General features: G+C 34.9%; 1 long non-coding RNA gene across 1 annotated transcript; it reads right to left on the bottom strand.

Moving 5' to 3' along the window:
- Positions 1-3,793: 3,793 nt before the first annotated feature.
- LOC137229704 (uncharacterized) lies at positions 3,794-17,761 on the bottom strand. The gene is made up of 2 exons (XR_010945803.1): positions 17,568-17,761; positions 3,794-4,097 (listed from the first exon to the last, which is right to left on the bottom strand). It is a non-coding gene; the product is annotated as an uncharacterized lncRNA (long non-coding RNA).
- Positions 17,762-18,372: the final 611 nt, after the last annotated feature.

Raw genomic sequence — 18,372 nt, 5'->3', positions numbered from 1 at the left:
TGAAGAGTTTTTAGAACAATTAGAAGCTAATGATTCAGAAAACACAAGACATTAACTACAGCTGGACCGAACTCTGCATGTGGCCCAAGGTCTTTGTGGTGTCACCACCATTCCTAGTTCCTAAGTCAAAAGGCACTATAATCCAGATACAAAGAAAGAATGAAGATGATAGAATAATAGAGTCTACCTGTAAGAGAGCTAGACAGATTTTTAAAATATATGCCTTGAGGACATGGGGAGGGGGAAGGGTAAGCTGGGACGAAGTGAGAGAGTGGCATGGACTTATATATACTACCAAACGTAAAATAGCTAGCTAGTGGAAAGCAGCCACATAGCACAGGGAGATCAGCTCGGTGCTTTGTGACCACCTAGAGGGGTGGGTTAGGAAAAGTGGGAGGGAGACGCAAGAGGGAGGAGATATGGGGATATATGCATATGTATAGCTGATTCACTTTGTTATAAAGCAGAAACTAACTCACCATTGTAAAGCAATTATACTCCAATAAAGATGTTTAAAAAAAAAAGCCCAAATTGTTGGGTCACAGGGTAAGGTGATGGGGAGGAGGGGAGGTGTCCACAAATACTGAGTTATGTAAAGGAGCAGTAGAGTTATAAATGGAGATAAATATATATTTCTTAACTTTTTCTAAGAAATTTTCAAATCAAGTAGAAATTTCTGACTGGATTGTCAAAATATCATTTATGTGACCAAGAGAAAAGAGAGTAAGTTTATATAAACTCAAGCAACGGTGCCTGCACTGACGTTATGTTCCCAGATCTAGTATACACTGAAGAGAAAAGAATCTGAGACAATCTAACCAATTTAGAGAAAAGAATGCAGAAATAGTTGACCTGACCAGATTTCCACAGGGAGCCATAATAAATGAAACAGACGCAGAATCAATGTGCTGAAAAGATCATCATCATGATAGACCTATGTGGTTTACTTATGAAATAAAATTGTGGAAAGACAGGAAAAATAAAGTTGAATTTCATTATTCTCTGAGTGCGTTAAGTGACTATTAAAATGACATTAGCGAGAGAAGAAGAAACAATCATAAACATTTGGCCGCCAAACAGTTTTATTCTTTTTTCTGAAGAAATATTTCATAATTACATGATATTTTAACATGGGCAAACAAAAGGATCATTGAAGAGGAAAAGAACAGAATGTTTTAGGATTTTTTTAAAGTATCTTCCTTTAGAACTCTTAGTTGGGATTCTCCAGAGAAACAGAACCATCCCCATTATCTTTTTATAAGATAGTAAAAGAAGAAAATTTAAATAACAGTTGTAGATAAATAAAATATAAATTATCTTTCCATCTTTAAAACCTGATTTGTCGGGCTTCCCTGGTGGCGCAGTGGTTGAGAGTCCGCCTGCCGATGCAGGGGACATGGGTTCGTGCCCCGGTCCGGGAAGATCCCACATGCCGTGGAGTGGCTGGGCCTGTGAGCCATGGCCGCTGAGCCTGCACGTCCGGAGCCTGTGCTCCGCTACGGGAGAGGCCACAACAGTGAGAGGCCTGCGTACAGCACAAAAAAAAAAAAAAAAAAAAAAACCTGATTTGTCCACTCTTTGCTTCATTGTTTTCTGATGGCTTACAGAGGATAAATTTTTAGTTCTTTTACTTTCTGAAGGAGGACTGAAAATGGATGAGCTTTTTAGCTAGTATTAGTAAACCCCAGGAAATTGCCGTATTCAATGACAAATGAGTCACTCTGCAAATGAGGGAAATGTTCCAATAGCTTTTCCTTCATTACTAATTAAATATTTATATGAAAGAAAGTGGTGTATTTTAATAAAGAAAATATATTAAATTTATAGTAGTTGCCAAACATATTGTCACTGAGACCAAGCAAAGAGAGATTGCATAAAGCAATGCATTCATATTGAAGAAAAACACTATCCTTTGTCATGACTTTACTGACATTCTTCTTTATGCAGCTAGATTTTAATATTATTGTACTAATATATGAGATATAATTCTTTTTCCCATTTCAAATTGAACTTCAAGATTTTCAATTTGCAAGTTTAGTGTTTAAAACAAACATTTTAGTTCTTTAAGGCACTTATTCTCTATGTTGTTTTATAATATTGCTGTACTTGTGATCCACTTGCTTCACTCATGGTCAAGTATTATAATAATAAATATAGCAAAATGCTTAGAGCAGCTTAAAACTGACTTGCTGCTGCTGAATCCTAATTTATTTTTAGGGTTTCCAAGAAACCAATTTGTTCAACCATGCTCAACTCTGCATTTGAATGTAATGTCAAGTCAGAAAATAACTTTATAAAAAATTTCAACATCATAAGTACATTTCAGAGAAAACACTCTTGATGGCTGCTGCTCTAAGTCAGCCTTTAAATATGCATCAAAACTGAAATATGGTCAAAAAGTAAGAATTCTTTGAGATCATGATTTTGCTGCCTCTGGAAAAAAATACATTGCCAACATTGGTAACTATTTTTTTGTGGGAATTGGGAGAAGTGGAAAGAAAAATGCACAGTAGCTTCATTAAAGACTTTGTATAAATTGACGCTTCCTTCACTTAAAGAAGTGGAAACATTTTAATATATTATTGCAAATGGATAGGAATAGCTTAGACATTGCAATGGTAATTAGAGCCAGGTTGTAATGTGCTACATTTTATAGCCTTTGCAATTCAGCCTTACTTCCATGGACAATTGAATATTCACTGCTTATTTTCCGTCAGGGTGATCAATTGCTAAGGGGAATATCTTCCACATTTTCCCATGAATAGGAATGATTCATATCTGCTTCCATGAATTTCTATTACATTTTGATAAAATTGGCAGCCTTGTCTATTGTACATTTCTAAATGGGAGTTCATTACTGAAAGGATTTTCCCACTAATTGGTTTGGTTTAGAAATCACCAAACTCCCATCTGTATATCTAGTGGCCCATGCATCACAATTACAAAATAACTAAAAATTTTAACTTTGCTTTGTAAAGTGTTAACTTTAAATATAAATACACTTTGTTAAAATATAAACTTTAAAATGAAGTATTTTATTTTTCCATTCCAGGATATGAAATGTCAAAGTAATTTAGTATAATATTATTATAACTCATATAACTTTGTTAGTCCTAAAGGAAAACTATATTAGGTTACTTTACTATCCATGGATAAAATGGGTGACAAGCAGAGGTCTATCATTATATTACAGGATACACCCTTTGTTCCTAAGGTTTTCAGCATGAAAGATACTAGAATAAAAGGTACCTATTTTTTTCACCAAGGTGTGAAGGTAAGTTACTTTTAGTGTCCCATGCAGGTGATTAGGAAACCACCAAGGATTCTATCTGAGGTCCTCAAATTGTAAATTCCTAGCCAATACAACATATTTTCCCCCCAGTACTCAATAAATCTTAGTTATGGTGTACAATATGGTGGGTCAAACTTCAGAACTGCTATGAAATCTAATTTTGCTCTCAAACTGAGCATGAAATTCTGGCCCCCTGAATTTTTACCCATAAAAAGATGCTTTAGGTATTGGACTCTGTGTCACAATCATTCCCAATATTGTACAGCTTCAAGTTTTCAAAAAGTTAAATTTTATAATTTACTCAAAATGTTTGTACAACAGTGAATGCATATAACTTTATAAGTAAGGCAATGTATTTTGAAGTTGCACACTCATAAAGGGGAATGCATTCTTACAAATTAAGCAATTACTGCCTGGGATTATATGCTCTACAGTGATTGTAGTTAGGTCTTTATCTGCCTATTTTATTCAATTTTGAATAATCCATTTCTAGAAAGTGTCTGGCACTTATAAAGCATTCCATGAAAGTTTATTCAATGAAGGAAAGTTATACATGCATGAAACCAACATTATTCACATTTCATTTTAAATGGAAATTTAAAGGGATTAAGGCAAAAGACTTTTAAATAGACACAATTATAATATCCAGCTTAAGAAAATGATATGAGCAATTTTGGAGTAACATCCTTTAATACACAATAAGATTCCACTTCTTTGGCAAACAATCTTAAAATCGGTAGTGTAAGAGTTGGGATCTTGTTCCTCTTAGCTACAAATGCTCACTTGTACATTTCATCACTGGGCACTAAAAAGTAGAAAAGGAAAGTGTACACATGAGCTGGGTGTAGCTGATGGCCAAATACATTTTAGAAATCATACACAATTTATCTCTCTCCCAGATAGTCTTGCAGCAAAAGAATATGTTCATCTGGGTAACCCAGTGCACTTCAAACTTATTTGGCCATGAAATATTTTATTCAAAGGAGACCTATTAATATCTGGTAGAACTAGCATTCTAAAGCACATAGATTTAGGAAATGTAATAGTATTGCATAATTACAACTATTGCCCCAAATATCTTACAGATTTAATGCAGCTGTACTCAAGATGTAAGGAAGTTTTGGAGGTAGCATAGGCTTTTATTTCAATTTCAACAAAAGTATACGTACATACATGTATACTGATGCATAGAAAGTGAGAGAATTAATTTTTATCATATAAAAACCTATTTTTGCATGTTTTGACTTTTTAAAAAACTATTAAAGGGTGTGGAAATTTACCATATACACTTGTGTCATCTATTGAGATGATCATAAGGTTTTCTTTTTGACTTATTAACATGAAGGATTAGATTTTTTGAATATTTAAGCATTATTCCATTTTCTACTTGGTAATGGCTAATCTACTGCATTTAATTTGCTAAAATTTTACTTGAGATTTTGCATCTTTATGAGTAAGATTTATTTCAAGTTTTATGCACAATATGTATAGTATTGTGTCAGGGTTATGCTATAAAATATTAAAGTATTGGGAAATTTTCCTTTTTTCTTTAACTTCTGAAAGAGTCAATAGGACAGAATTAATTATTTGAAATTTACAATAAACTCAACTATGAAGCCTTCTGGGAGCACTTTTGTTAGTAGTTTTTGACAATTATCTCAAAAATTTTCCAAGGCTCTTTGTCTATTCAACTTACTACATCATTTTGTGGTGATTTAGGTAACATATTTCCTAGAGCAGTGGTCCCGAACATTTTGGCACCAGGGACTAGTTTTGTGGAAGACAATTTTTCCACAGATGGGGTGGAGGAAGATGGTTCAGGCAGTAATGCTAGCGATGGGGAGCAATGGGGAGCAGCAGATGAAGCTTTGATAGCTTGCTCGCTGCTCACCTCCTGCTGTGCGAGGGTTCCTAACAGTCCATGGACCTGTATCAGTCCATGGCCTGGGGGTTTGGGAACCCTGTCCTAGAGCATCATTTCAACCAGATTCAATTTTATTGGCATCATAAAACACAAAGTATCATTACATCTCTTTGCTCATACTAAAGTTTGTACAATTACTCTACTTTTCATTTACATTAACAATTGGTTTATATATTTTATTGTTTATAGGAAAGAGATTCATGCCTGTATTTAACAATGTAAACTTTTATTCCATTTTCTACTTAGATAATTGCATATTTTACTTTTTTAAGTTATTACAATTTCTTGTCTTACATTGATTTTGTGACTGTCTTTCAAACTTTAGATTTCATTTCTGATTCAATTTATTTTAATATTATATTACCATATAATCAAATTGTTTAAGAAGAGGAACTCTCTTCTGACAACATGCTTTTCCACAATTCATAAGTTTGATAATGTAGTACTATTAATATCTACATAATTTTATTTACAGTTCATTTTATGGAAATATAAAATAGTTTTAAGAAATGTTTCCTGCTAGTAGAAGTATGGATACCTTTTATTTATTGTAGTCATGTCTGCCATCTAGTCCCATGTTGCCTACAGTGAAAATATATTATTTTTCCAGGAACAATTTTTTTTTTTCTAGTTAAGATGGTCTGTAAGTTCATGATTGTAGGTAAGCCCTTTGCTCCCAATACAAAGCAATAAGATGACTATGAAAATATGATACACAAAAAGGAAATAGTAAAAGAATATATCCTGATTCAAAAAGAAGATAATTATCTGCATGGAGTAGAAGAGAGAGGAGAATAAGGATGAAGCCTCTGGCCTGCTGGAAGCAGGAGGTTTGGCCATGGGTTGGCTTTATGAGCACTTCAAAGATTAAAATCATTGCATGTGAGGTGGGAAATGGATGAAGGTGAATTTGGGCACCTCCAAAATACTTAACCTGACTATCTGTTATTCAGAGGAAAGTAAATTATAGTAAACATTAAGTACTATCTTACACCCATCAATCTGGATAAAGAAAGAAAGCAAAGAACAAAATAAATCTGACAATTTCAACTACTAGTAGAGAAATCAGAACTTTCCTATTCTGCTGGTAATGGTTTTGATAGCTAATATATACTGTACACTTAACATGTTATAGACATTGTTTCAAATGCTTTATACAAATAATCTATTTAATCTTTATTGAAACCCAATCAGATAGATATAATTGTTATATTCACTTGACAGATGAGAAAATTAAGTCACAGAGAGGTATCTTGCTAAGGTCATGTAGCTAGTTCTCAGAGAGTCTGATTCCAAAATCCATGTAATCCTCAGAACATAAAATAGTACAATTACTTTGGAGAGCAGATTGAAAAATTATGTTCAAGTTGAAATGTATATACCAAATACCATATATTTCCACTTTTGGATGTCATTCCTACATTTTACAGGTGGAATCAAAGAGGTGAGTGCATCAAGGATGCTTGCAACACTATTTATAATATTAGCAGACACATATTTATTTTGCACTTAGCACAATTCTTATATTTATTAACTATTTTACTCTCCACAAAAATCTTATGAGGGAGGTACTATTAATATTTCCAATTTAAAAATAAAGAGAATGAGACGCAAATAGGTGCGTGTAAAACAGCAAAATATTGAAACTACCTAAATGCTCGTTAATAAGAGAACACATTTTTAAGCCTGATATATTCATAGAGGGCTTAAAGCAGTTATACAATGAACAGCTTATATATATATAGAAAGACATAGTCTAAAAAAAATAACAATTTTTTTAAAGTTTATTGATGCTAGTGTATTTTTAAAGATAGGAAAACATAAGGATAATATTCGACATGAAGATATAAGATTTTCCTTTGGATTGGGGAGGAAGAAAATGTGATTGAGAGTTGTCTCCCAAGTGCTGCCAATATCTATGTTTGCTTCATTTTTTGAACAACAAATATCAAGATATTTTTTTAAAAAAGGTGAGTAGTGAGTACACTACTGTTCTTTATGAATTTACATATTTTCCACAGGATTGATATATTTTATACTAAAATATGTGACAGTAAATTGAAATTATATCCATCATGTAATAATCAACTTGACATTAACTTTATTAAACTTATTAAAAGTTTACTTGTGCATAAGAAGAAATTATCATGAAAAATAGCTAGTAGTATTTACCATTTATTAAGAATTTATTTTCTGAAGCTGTATAAGTTTTTATACTATTTACTCATTGGGTAAATACTGTTGAAATTGATTGCTAAAGACAAAACTATTAAGGGATTGAACTGGGATTAAGTGTGTCCAGTACCCACTTTGACTAGGCTATATTACCTCTCTAAAACTACTATAGACTGCAGAGCTCCCAGAGTCCTTAAAAGGAGAAGCTTTTTCTGGTCTCTGGGACCTTCTTTTCTGGAGATGAGTACAGAGCAACTGAATCACCTGGGCATGAACCCCATGCCAAAATCCACATGCTTTGATTGGTTATTGTACCTCCTCCTCTTACTGGGATCTGGGTTGTGCCAGAATTTTGGAATTGGCAATGGAAAAGTGATGTCATGTACTGGAGAGAGGAAAAGTTCAAAAAATTAATGAGAAGGAAAGATTTCATATAGGTCAGCACAAGTTTCTGAACCAGGCTGTGTAGAATTGTCCTAAAAATGACACCGCCTATGCATAATTTATTACTTTCTCAGTTATTATAGTAAAACTTCTCAGCTAAGATCTCTTTTTTTCTTTTCTTTAATAGAATTACTCTTCAGATCACTAAATCTAAAATGTCAATATTTTTCTTTGTAATTCACCTTTCTATAGCTTTTGAAATTGTATGTAATAAATTGTGTTTTATATATTATGTTTACAACTATTGGGGCATTAAGAATGAAAGTCTAGCTCTACAAGTCAACATTTAATCAAATACCAGTAATATGATAGGACTTTCAGAGTAGCTTCATATTTCTGATTACGTTTACACACCGGCTTCAGTAAACTTCTTTTGTCTGCTATGACATTATAGGTTCCCAATTTTGTGATGTTAAATACAGTTGTAAAATAGAGATGCATGTCCCTATGTTTTCACATATATAGACGTGTACACATAAGTGATTATGAAATCCAGATTTTCCTTTTTCCCTCTGTGATTGCCCATATATGTTTCAGGTATTACATGGAGGATGTATCACAAAACACTTCATGAGTGTCAATATATAAATACACTACAAAAAGATATTATTTTACCAGCTCTTTTCCTTTTAAAAATCAGGGTCTATACATATTTCTCTATCATACATATAATAGAAAGTCATGCTTGAATCCTCCCATACCTGTTACATGTTTATTAACCTTTATTGTATTTGTCACTAAAAGAGCTTTAATTCTTATTCTTCTCCATATTGAACATTTTCAGGAATTCAGAAAGCAATTGTCACAAAATTTAAGCTACTGATATATAGCTAGTCTCTTCACCTCATTTGTAATCAATTTTCTCATAGATAAAGTCTGGTTTAGAATGTCTTTAAAGTTAATTTCAGATATACCATCACATCTTTTTTTCATTAGTTCTAATAATATGTATTTTTCAATCCTTACACACACAATATTCCCATATATATTTTCCCATGATATTCACCCCACACCAATATCCTGATATCACATTATTTTCCTAAGTTCCAATGAAGTATTGCTATGTAACAAAATACCCTAAAACTTAGTGTTTTAAAACAGCAAGAATTATTTGGTCATTATTCTGCAGCCTGGGCAGGATTCAGTGGAAATGTGCCTCTGCTTTACATGATTTGCTGAGGTAGCTATTGTTTGTCTTATAAACACATTCAGTGGGGAGCAGCTTAGTGGATGCCCCTCTCCACCTTCTAAAGCACAAATTAAAATGACCTCCCAAAAAGGGTTTCTTGCAAAAAGAAACTTACATTTAGCATGAATAGATCCGTATGAAAGAAGGTTCTGAGAGAATCTTTAGAAAGAAGGAAAAGATATAAAAGTTGCAGAAATTATCAAGGATGGGTTAGAAAATGGAAAGGCTTGAAGGGCTAGAGATAAACGTTGCTCATTTAGTCTGCCTACTTGCCTGAATATCACTTATAGAAATTGTACACCTATAAATGAAACTGCCAGTTACTTCTGAACTAATATATCAGAACCCAAGACTAATTTCTTTTGAATCTTCTATGTCCCAGAGTTGAAAGCAGCTAGATTGCAAGTTCTTTCAAACCCTAAGAGAAATACTTCATTAAGAGTGTGTGAAAAAGAGATCAGCTTAGCTGTCATTTTCTGTGGCATTAACTTGGAAAACAGCTCATTTCCATATGCTTTTTCAGACCCTGTAGATGTTTTAGATACTTAACTATAACACATGTTAAATAATTGCACCCTGCAATACAATTTTTTCATTATACATGTGCAAAGACCTTTTTTTTTTTTTTTTTTTTTTTTAACAGAGCATCAAACTAGCATTTTCCCCCAGGAGAAAATTTAAATTCAGTTTTCACTTAAGCAGATAATTGTACAATTGAATGAGGGAGCTCTGTATCAGTAAGCCTCCTTTAGACTGAGGCTGCATGAGCTCTGTGTACATCTATCTCACTACATCTCATTTTGACTCTCTGGCACTTAGGTAATGTTGAAGTAAAGAATGTGAACAGTCTTCCTTCAGTTCAAATAATGAGTCAGTGGATCAGCCAGATGAATGCCCACAGCATTATTTATTATCCTGTGACAGTTATGTTTTTGAATAAAACACATGGCTTTATTGGTCTATGACTAGTAACTTTTCAAGGGCAATTTCCCAGACTTCAAGAAAGGGTACATAGGGCAACACTAAGTGATTCTGGAAACATAAGATAAATCTTATTTGCATAATTTAGCCATGCATTTTTTGAGTATCTACTGAGTATTCTTATTTGTCTAAAGGAATATGTAAATTATATTTATCACAACTCAGAGTTGAAAATTAATTGAAGATATTACTGTCAACTTAAAAAAAAATGCACAATGTATAAGCTGTAAGTCGAATTTATTCAGTGTCTTACTGAGGACTACGGCCCAGGAGACAACCTCTCAAATAGCTCTGAGAAACTGTTCTGAAGACTTAAGGAGGGAATTCAGTATATATGTGATTTTGGTGAAGGGTACATGTAAACAAACACATGTCTCAGTAGAAGGCTGCTGCTACTCATGAGGAACAGATATCTTGGCTAATGGTTTTAGTGCTTTTCTAAGTATGGGATAATGCAAGAATTGGAGTTCACAAAACTTTCTCCTGAAAATATCTTAACTATCTGAAGGCCTGTTCTGCCAGTTTCCCCAGAGCACAGAGTGCCTCACTCCTGATCTCCACCCTGAACTCCTCTCTGGCTGTGCTGAAGGTCAATGATTGCAGTGGCTCAATCCTTTTGGAAATGGATTGGAAAGTGCATTCTTTAATTGACAAAACAAACCCACATAAAATAGTGTAGAGTAATAACCAAGGATTGAATTTAATATTAAAATAATGAATGTAATAAATATGAATTTTAAAGACCAGTGATCAAAGAGGGAAAGTTTGAGAATTCCTGAGAGCTTAAGAGATTTAAATTAAATGAGATGTACAAACTTGGAAAGGAGAAGGAAATGTAGCAAGCATCATGGGCAAAAGCAGAATAATTTGCATTGATTTAAAAAGGAAAAATAAAGTATATTATTTGAAATAAAATAATGCAGATACTGATTAATAGACTAATTGTATGCTAGTCATGATTTATTTTTAAATTAATATTAATTAATTTATTAATTTCATTTAACCAAGAATTATTGAGTATCTATTAAATGTCAAGAAACGAGCTAGAAAAAGAAATAAATAGACACTATTGACATTTACTGATGCACAGACCTCAGAAAGAGATGGTTTTAAAGGTTCCGAGAATAAGTTCATATCAAATATGAGCTGTTCTGCAGGGTTCAAGTAGAGAAGATGAATACAAAACCAGATATATACCTGCAGAGCTTGGAACAGATGTCAAGGCTGGAAATACAGACTTAAAAAATAGCAGCATAAAAGAGTCACAGGTATTGCAGGAATAAATGAGAACACCTAGGGAATATTAGACCAATTCAAAATGCTTATAGACCCAGACACTATTGAAATAAGAAAATAAATAAAATAGAGACAGGCTTTAAAGTAGATTTTCATAATACAACAAATGTGCTCATGAAATCTCTCAGCGTATGGTCAAAATATCATGAAAATAGATATTTCATTACCTGTTGTTTTCATTACCAAAAACATCATAGAATATAATAGTAGTTTGAGATTGCAAGAGAACAAAATTTGTCACTCCAAAATGTCTCTTTGGCATGTGGATTATTTCAAGCTGAAAACAATAAAGGTCCAAAAGACTCAGAAAGAAACAATGACCTTCCCCCTTAAATCACTAAAGAATTTAGATAAAGACACTGGCCCCGGAGGAATGGAGCTATCACCAGAGACATGTGCAAAGAATATTGGCCAGCTGTGTCTGTTGACGGGGAGGACAGGGCCTAGAGATCAGAGTCCACTCTGTGCCCCATTGTCTCAGCATAGCCCTCCAAATATTTGTTTACCAAACAGTTGCTTTTCTATCTTACTGTGAATTGTCTTCCTCCCTTTTGAAGTCCCAAGCCACTGACCCCAACACCCTCTTTTTTCTTTAGCTAAAGATGATATTTAAGGTGAAAGTTCCAGCCATTTTCTCCTGTTAATTTGTCTCATGTCAATTTAATTCTTAGACCAGCCGGAAGAACCTAGAAGTGTAGAGCAAAATTTCTTTCTCCCTGACAAGTAGAAGATGGAGTTGAGGGGTAGTTTTATTATTTGTATTATGTTGTGTTGTGTGGTGTTGCATTGATTTTAGGAGGGAAGCTTAGGATGTTTAACTAATGAGAGGAAGCCTATGGAAAGTATGCAAGGTCTGGAAAGAACACCTAGAGGCAAAGATTACAAATGACCAAATTAGCCTGGATATAAAGAAGAGAGAAAATTCTTCCTCTATTAAAGATTATAAAAGATATTATAGATATTTTAATTTACATAAACATGAGACAGTTTAAATTTTTTTTTTTTTTTTTTTTTTTTGCGGTACGCAGGCCTCTCACTGTTGTGGCCTCTTGTGTTGCGGAGCACAGGCTCCGGACGCGCAGGCTCAGTGGCCATGGATCATAGGCCCAGCCGCTCCGCGGCATGTGGGATCTTCCTGGACCAGGGAACGAACCCGTGTCCCCTGCATCGGCAGGTGGACTCTCAACCACTGCGCCACCAGGGAAGCCCATTTAAAATTTTTGAATTCCTGCTTTCAACTATACTCTTCCTGCTAAATGGTAGTCCCCTTAAAAAATTTATCTCAATTTTAGCACTTTCTAGTTAACTTGTTATTAAAATCTTAATTTTTATTTTGGTAACTGATCATTCAATATCCTCACTCTAATTTCTCTAAATTTTTTTGTTCATTCGTTATTTTCATTTACTCTTCAACAGAAGGATTCCTGGTAGCTCTATCAGATTGGAAGTGGGGTACAGTGTACTCTACCTACCTTCACTCTCTCTTCCCTGAGCTCCACCTCTGTTGTTAGGCTGAGGAGGAGGGTTGTGGAGACAAAGACATCCTTATCTTTTGGCTTATAGGCCTGTGGTCAAGGTTCAGTTCTCTCCTAGTTTGTCCTGATCCATATTATTATCAAGTCCACAATTTCATCTTCCTTCCATGGTTTCCAACTCCATAACCTAAAGGCAAGTTTGTCATATATATTTAGATCTCTTGAAACTCAGGATATGGAGGGAATGTCTAAAGTTTAAATGATTTTCTACCTGGAAGCAAAATGCTGATGTCCTTTTTTTGCAGGACTCCACATTTTACAAGTGATTTCTTTGTGTCCTTTCTCTCTTTATTTGTGGAGGGGAAGCAGACTGTTTCCCTCTGTATAGATAGTGAAGGAAGTAGCTTCTTGTAAAGAACACTGCACTCTATGAAAAGACCCACATGACTCTCCTCAATTTTTAAATTTCCTTAGCAGGGTTTTGTGAGGCAATAGTTCTTGTATGGTTTCTCCGATGACACCTTTTAGTACTCCCTATGAGAGATGATCAGTCCAATGGTTGATCATTCTCTGAGTTTAGAATATGGAATATTTAGGGATTTTTCTTCTTAACTTTGGGGCTTAGCACCATTTTTAAGATAACAAGAAAATTCCACTCAGAACATAATTTCTATTTACATAAGGATAAGTAAAAATATAGGTTTTGAGGGGGAAGGAATAAATCAAGAGAGTATGTAACAGATTTTATTTCTGTGGGAAATAAAAGTCAAGTTTATAATAGGAATAGAGATAGCCAGCTTAAGTTAAGAAGTGAAAATATAATAACTACTGGAAAATGGAGGAAGAGTGACACATAAAATTAACACTGGGCACTTTAGAGACCCATCTATATTGGAAAGTTTTACTCTTGGATGAATCCAGTCAGCATATTTATATATTTTCCCAAATAAGGTAGGTTCAGTGTCCAGGTTTGATTCTGAGTTGAAGATCCAAAGAACAGATGTGACAAAAGGCCATGGGGATCAAGGGAATTGAAGAAACTTAGTATGCTTCATATCACTGATTTCTTTTTCTTTTTGTTTTTAATTGGGGTATAATTGCTTTACAATGTTGCATTAGTTTCTGCTGTACAGCAAAGTGAATCAGCTATATGTATACATATATCCCCTCTTTTTTGCATTTCCTTCCCATTTAGGTCACCACAGAGCATTTAATAGAGTTCCCTGTGTTATACAGTAGGTTCTCATTAGTTATCTATTTTATACATAGTATCAATCCCAATCTCCCAATTCATCCAATCCACCTTCCCTCCTTGGTATCCATACGTTTGTTTTCTATGTCTGTATGTCTATTTATTTCTGCTTTGCAAATAGGTTCATCTGTACCATTTTTCTAGATTTCACATATATGCATTAATATAAAATATTTGTTTTTCTCTTTCTTTCTTAGTACATCTTCTTGAAAGGGGCTTTAGAAAAACAAATCTTGGGATCCAGTTGTCTTGAAAAACTGAACAGATCTTAGAGTCAAGAAAAGAGTCTTGTGTTAATCCAGTGTCATTCAAATTGAAAAAGGAGAAGAGCCATGGGTGGAGATAAGCACATTCAGAATTATGAAAAGGGAGTCAAAACAAGATATATGAGCTAGCAAATAATAGAGAATAAAGGCAGGATAGTTAGCTGGAATTTCAGAAGCTAAATAGTGGTTCCATGACCTGGGAAATAGGGAAGGATGAGAAAGCCTGACTAAAAAATAATTTCTGATTTACTGTTAGACATACTGAGTTTGATCCACCCATGGAACTTCCCATGGCCCACATCCCTCTATGATTTGGTGACTTCCTGTATTGGAATGACTATAAAAAGAAACAGTTTTGGTTTCTCTGTCCATAGTTGCTCAAATTCAAACTTTAAAGTACTATCTTCATAAACAGTAGTTAGATCTCTTTAGCTATTTGTTTGGATTTGCTTTGACCCTTCAAGTCCTATTTGAGATAGCAGGACTTACCAATATTAACTCTCCTTCACTGTGTCCTCTGCCCAAATCCCAGACATAGCTGCTTGGAACTGGTTTGTCCCTGTCCTCTGAGATAGCAGAGTTGGGCTTATTTAAATTGCTCTGACCTTTGGAATAGGGTGGGGTAAATGGAAGGTCTTTAAGATTAAGCTAGCTTCAGAAAATCTTCCTTCAAAGCACTGCAAAAAACAAAACAAAACAAAACAAAACAACCTCTCTGGCTCTGGCTAAAAATTGCCTTAATAATAAAATTTACTCATTTAGTTCTCAACAGCTCCATGAAGTAGAACTATCACTCTTATTTTCCCATTTTGGATGTAGTGACTAAGCCACAGAGGCCCAATGTCATGGAGACAGTGAGTAATAGAGTTGGGGCACAGGACTTGATCTTTTTTCCAGCATGTTATGCTGCCCCCTGTACAGTAGGTCTCAACATGGATTGAAGGAAAGAGTGGAAAAGAATGAAGTTTTAGGGCAGAGTTTTGTGTCACCTTACATGTGACTGTCCATTAATGACCATAATACTGTGCTCATCAGGTTTCTGACAAGCTAAGAGAGAGCTAATGCCTTCCCAATTCTCTGAGTCACTGGGCTGACAGAGAGAAATGGACTGTCATCCTGCCTTCTTCCAGATGGCCCATGTTTGCTGCTGCATTTCTTAGAGTAAAGCAGGGGTGGGCCACCAAATCTTTGTCTCCGTCCAACTGCATTGTCCTGAAATTAGGTAGAATTTTTTTTTTAATATGACAATCATTTGACTATTAGTGTTGAGCCTCAATATTGTGACTATTCTGTTTTTCTGAGCCATTTTAGATATTGTAGAGCAAGGTTGAAAAAGGCGGCTTCAAGGTCTCCCAGAGAGATTTCTTCATATCTGAGAATCTCCATTAAAAGCTCTTGGTGACATGAGTGACAGCATCAGAACTGTGTTTCTGAGATATTTATCTGGCAGTAGTTTATAAGATGTGTTGAAATGGAGCAATATAGATTTTAGAAATATTATGCTCATTTATGCACGACAAACACTGGTATCAAATTCCCTACTTTCTGAGCTAATTCTGGTTATAGGAAATTTACAGAATTTGCCTCAATAGCTCCAGGAAATATTTGGTTGTAAAAGAAAAATCTGGTTTGTTAACTCTGCTGACTTATTTAAGTAATACCAATCACTCAGGAAACTCACCTAATAATGTCATACTGAATTTTTAGTGTTTGATACTTTCAGCATCGACTTCTCTCTGGGTGTAAAATCATCTTGGGATAACATTATTCATAGACTTAATCTAGCCTTAAACCCTTATATGCCTTTTGATCCATGCATTTGCATTCTCTGACAAAGAGGTACAGTAAAGAACATTACAAAGGCTAATAAAAAGACCATAATGATTAAAGACATTCCTTGGTAAAAAGAGACTGTCCTCAGAAAACAGAGCCACAAATCTACAGTGAAATGAGATGTATCATATTGGTTCTCTATGAATAACAACAGTAACACAGTATTTTAGATATGTAAACTAATTCAATGACACTAGAGCAACTTGGTAGTTTTAGAGCTGGCAATGTTAAGCCTTTTATGGTTTTAAAGTTCATTTAATGTTCCTCTTAGAACCATAAAATTGCAATATTTCTCCTTGAATTGTAGGTCCCTGAAAAAATAGGAGGAATATTTAACAAACATACTTCTTTACAATTTTTGAAAATAACATTCTATGATTGCAATAGAAAAAGCCTTTGGAAAGTTTCCCCCCTCTTTTCATAGGCTGCTGCCAAGAGGAAATGAATAAGGTCTGAGATATTCACAAACAACCGGTGTGGATGGGGAAACTCACTTTGAGAGCCAGAAATTTATTCTATTTTCTGTATTTGAACCAATCTCAACAAAAGCTGTTCCCAACTCTATCTATTACAGTGCCTTACTACTTCACTAGATATTGAAATAAATACTCTATCCCTTCTTTCTTCATTCTCCCTGTCTTGCTCTTACTTGTTTCCTATTCTAAGGCCTGGGGATACTGAGGTGTGACACATGTCTTGGACCCTCAGCCTCTCCTCACTGGCTCATCACAGGGAGAAGTTCTGGGACATATGAGCAGGTCTGGAATGGAGTATTTTTATGATACATGCTTCCCACAAAGGCCTTATCTACTGGTAGACATGCAGCCTTCCCAAAGGAGACCGTATTGGGTGAGAAAAACTTGAGCAATATCTTCCTGTTAGGTGGAAAACTTTTTCTCCATTCAGGGAAGGAGCTGCTATTTGAGAAAGCTAAATATATTTTCTTGCACCAGATCCCCCTCCAATCATTCTCTTGAACACACAGAATGAAGAAGAATGAGCCTTTCTGGCTCTGGCCTCCTCCACACCTAATGTATGTGATATATAGCTTACAGGAGTTTTAAGTACTATTATAATGGTCCTGATACAATTCTCTAGGAATACAAACAAACAAATATGATTATAATCATACTTCCCTTCCAACTTTTAATTGGCTGTATCAATAATATATTTGTAATGACCCATATCCATCTAATTTCCATGTCAGACATTCTGTTTATCTCAAGGCCCACCTGTAACCTCTTATATTCATGGAAAATAATGGTGCTCCCTGTGTCTGCTCTGTAATTCCAGTGGCACTCCCTTCTTACTCTTATCCAAGCTAATTCTTAAGTGATTGGGTTACTGACCTTACTCCCTATTGAGTTCTACCCTTCTTTTCTCATGCTGCACCTCCCACTCTAGTTAGCTCTTTCCTTCTCCACTGGACCTGCTCCTTACCTTGTACTTCTAGCATGTTCAATTTTCAGTTCCCTGGTAGATGTGTTTTCTAATTTTCTTCATCCTTTAGCCAGTTTTCAATGTCGTATAACATCATTGCCATAAAGATGTGAGGCAGTGAGCTGGCAGCATGGCATGAATCTAGAGCTCATGCAAATGGCTTGTATCTGATGGTCTAATTGGTGGTTAAACCGAGGAAGAGCACTTGAAAAAAATAATGAGGGTAAAGGAAAATAAAGAAAGGTCAAGGCCTCCCTTTTGATTACATCATCCCATATTTCCTTAAGTTTAGCCCTGAAATTTAACACTGAATTTTCCTTCGTTTTCTCTACTTAATGTCTTTCTTCCCTCCCAGTGGCCACCCAACACTAATTTGCAGTTGTAATATTGCTAGTACACTTCAACCGGGACTATAATATGAAATTTCATACTTGGAGTAGTATACAAACAGATGAGCAGTAAATGCACAAGAACAGGAGCTGAGGAGTAGGTTTACCCTGATGTTGTTGACAAAATATCTGGAGGCATTCCATCCACATCAGTAAATCCATTTGGTCCATATAAGTAGAATCACTGTCATAACAAGGGGGCTTACCAGGCTGCCTGTCCTCCTCTAATCTCTACTTTTTCTCCTGACAAAACAACTAGAAATGCGATGACATAGAAGTTCCCAAATCTGTTCTAGGAACAACCTACTTAACTGTTCCTAATGATTTGGCTCTCTTCCACTTCATTGTGCTAGGTTAGATTCACATGCGACAACAACAAAAACAAAAAGCTGATTTGTCAGAGTATAAAGAGGAAA

Source organism: Pseudorca crassidens, chromosome 9 (genome assembly GCF_039906515.1).
Source record: "Pseudorca crassidens isolate mPseCra1 chromosome 9, mPseCra1.hap1, whole genome shotgun sequence".
NCBI classification, from domain to species: domain Eukaryota; kingdom Metazoa; phylum Chordata; class Mammalia; order Artiodactyla; family Delphinidae; genus Pseudorca; species Pseudorca crassidens.
The sequence above is the reverse complement of the archived record's forward strand: the minus strand, read 5'-3'. Positions and strand labels throughout refer to the sequence as shown.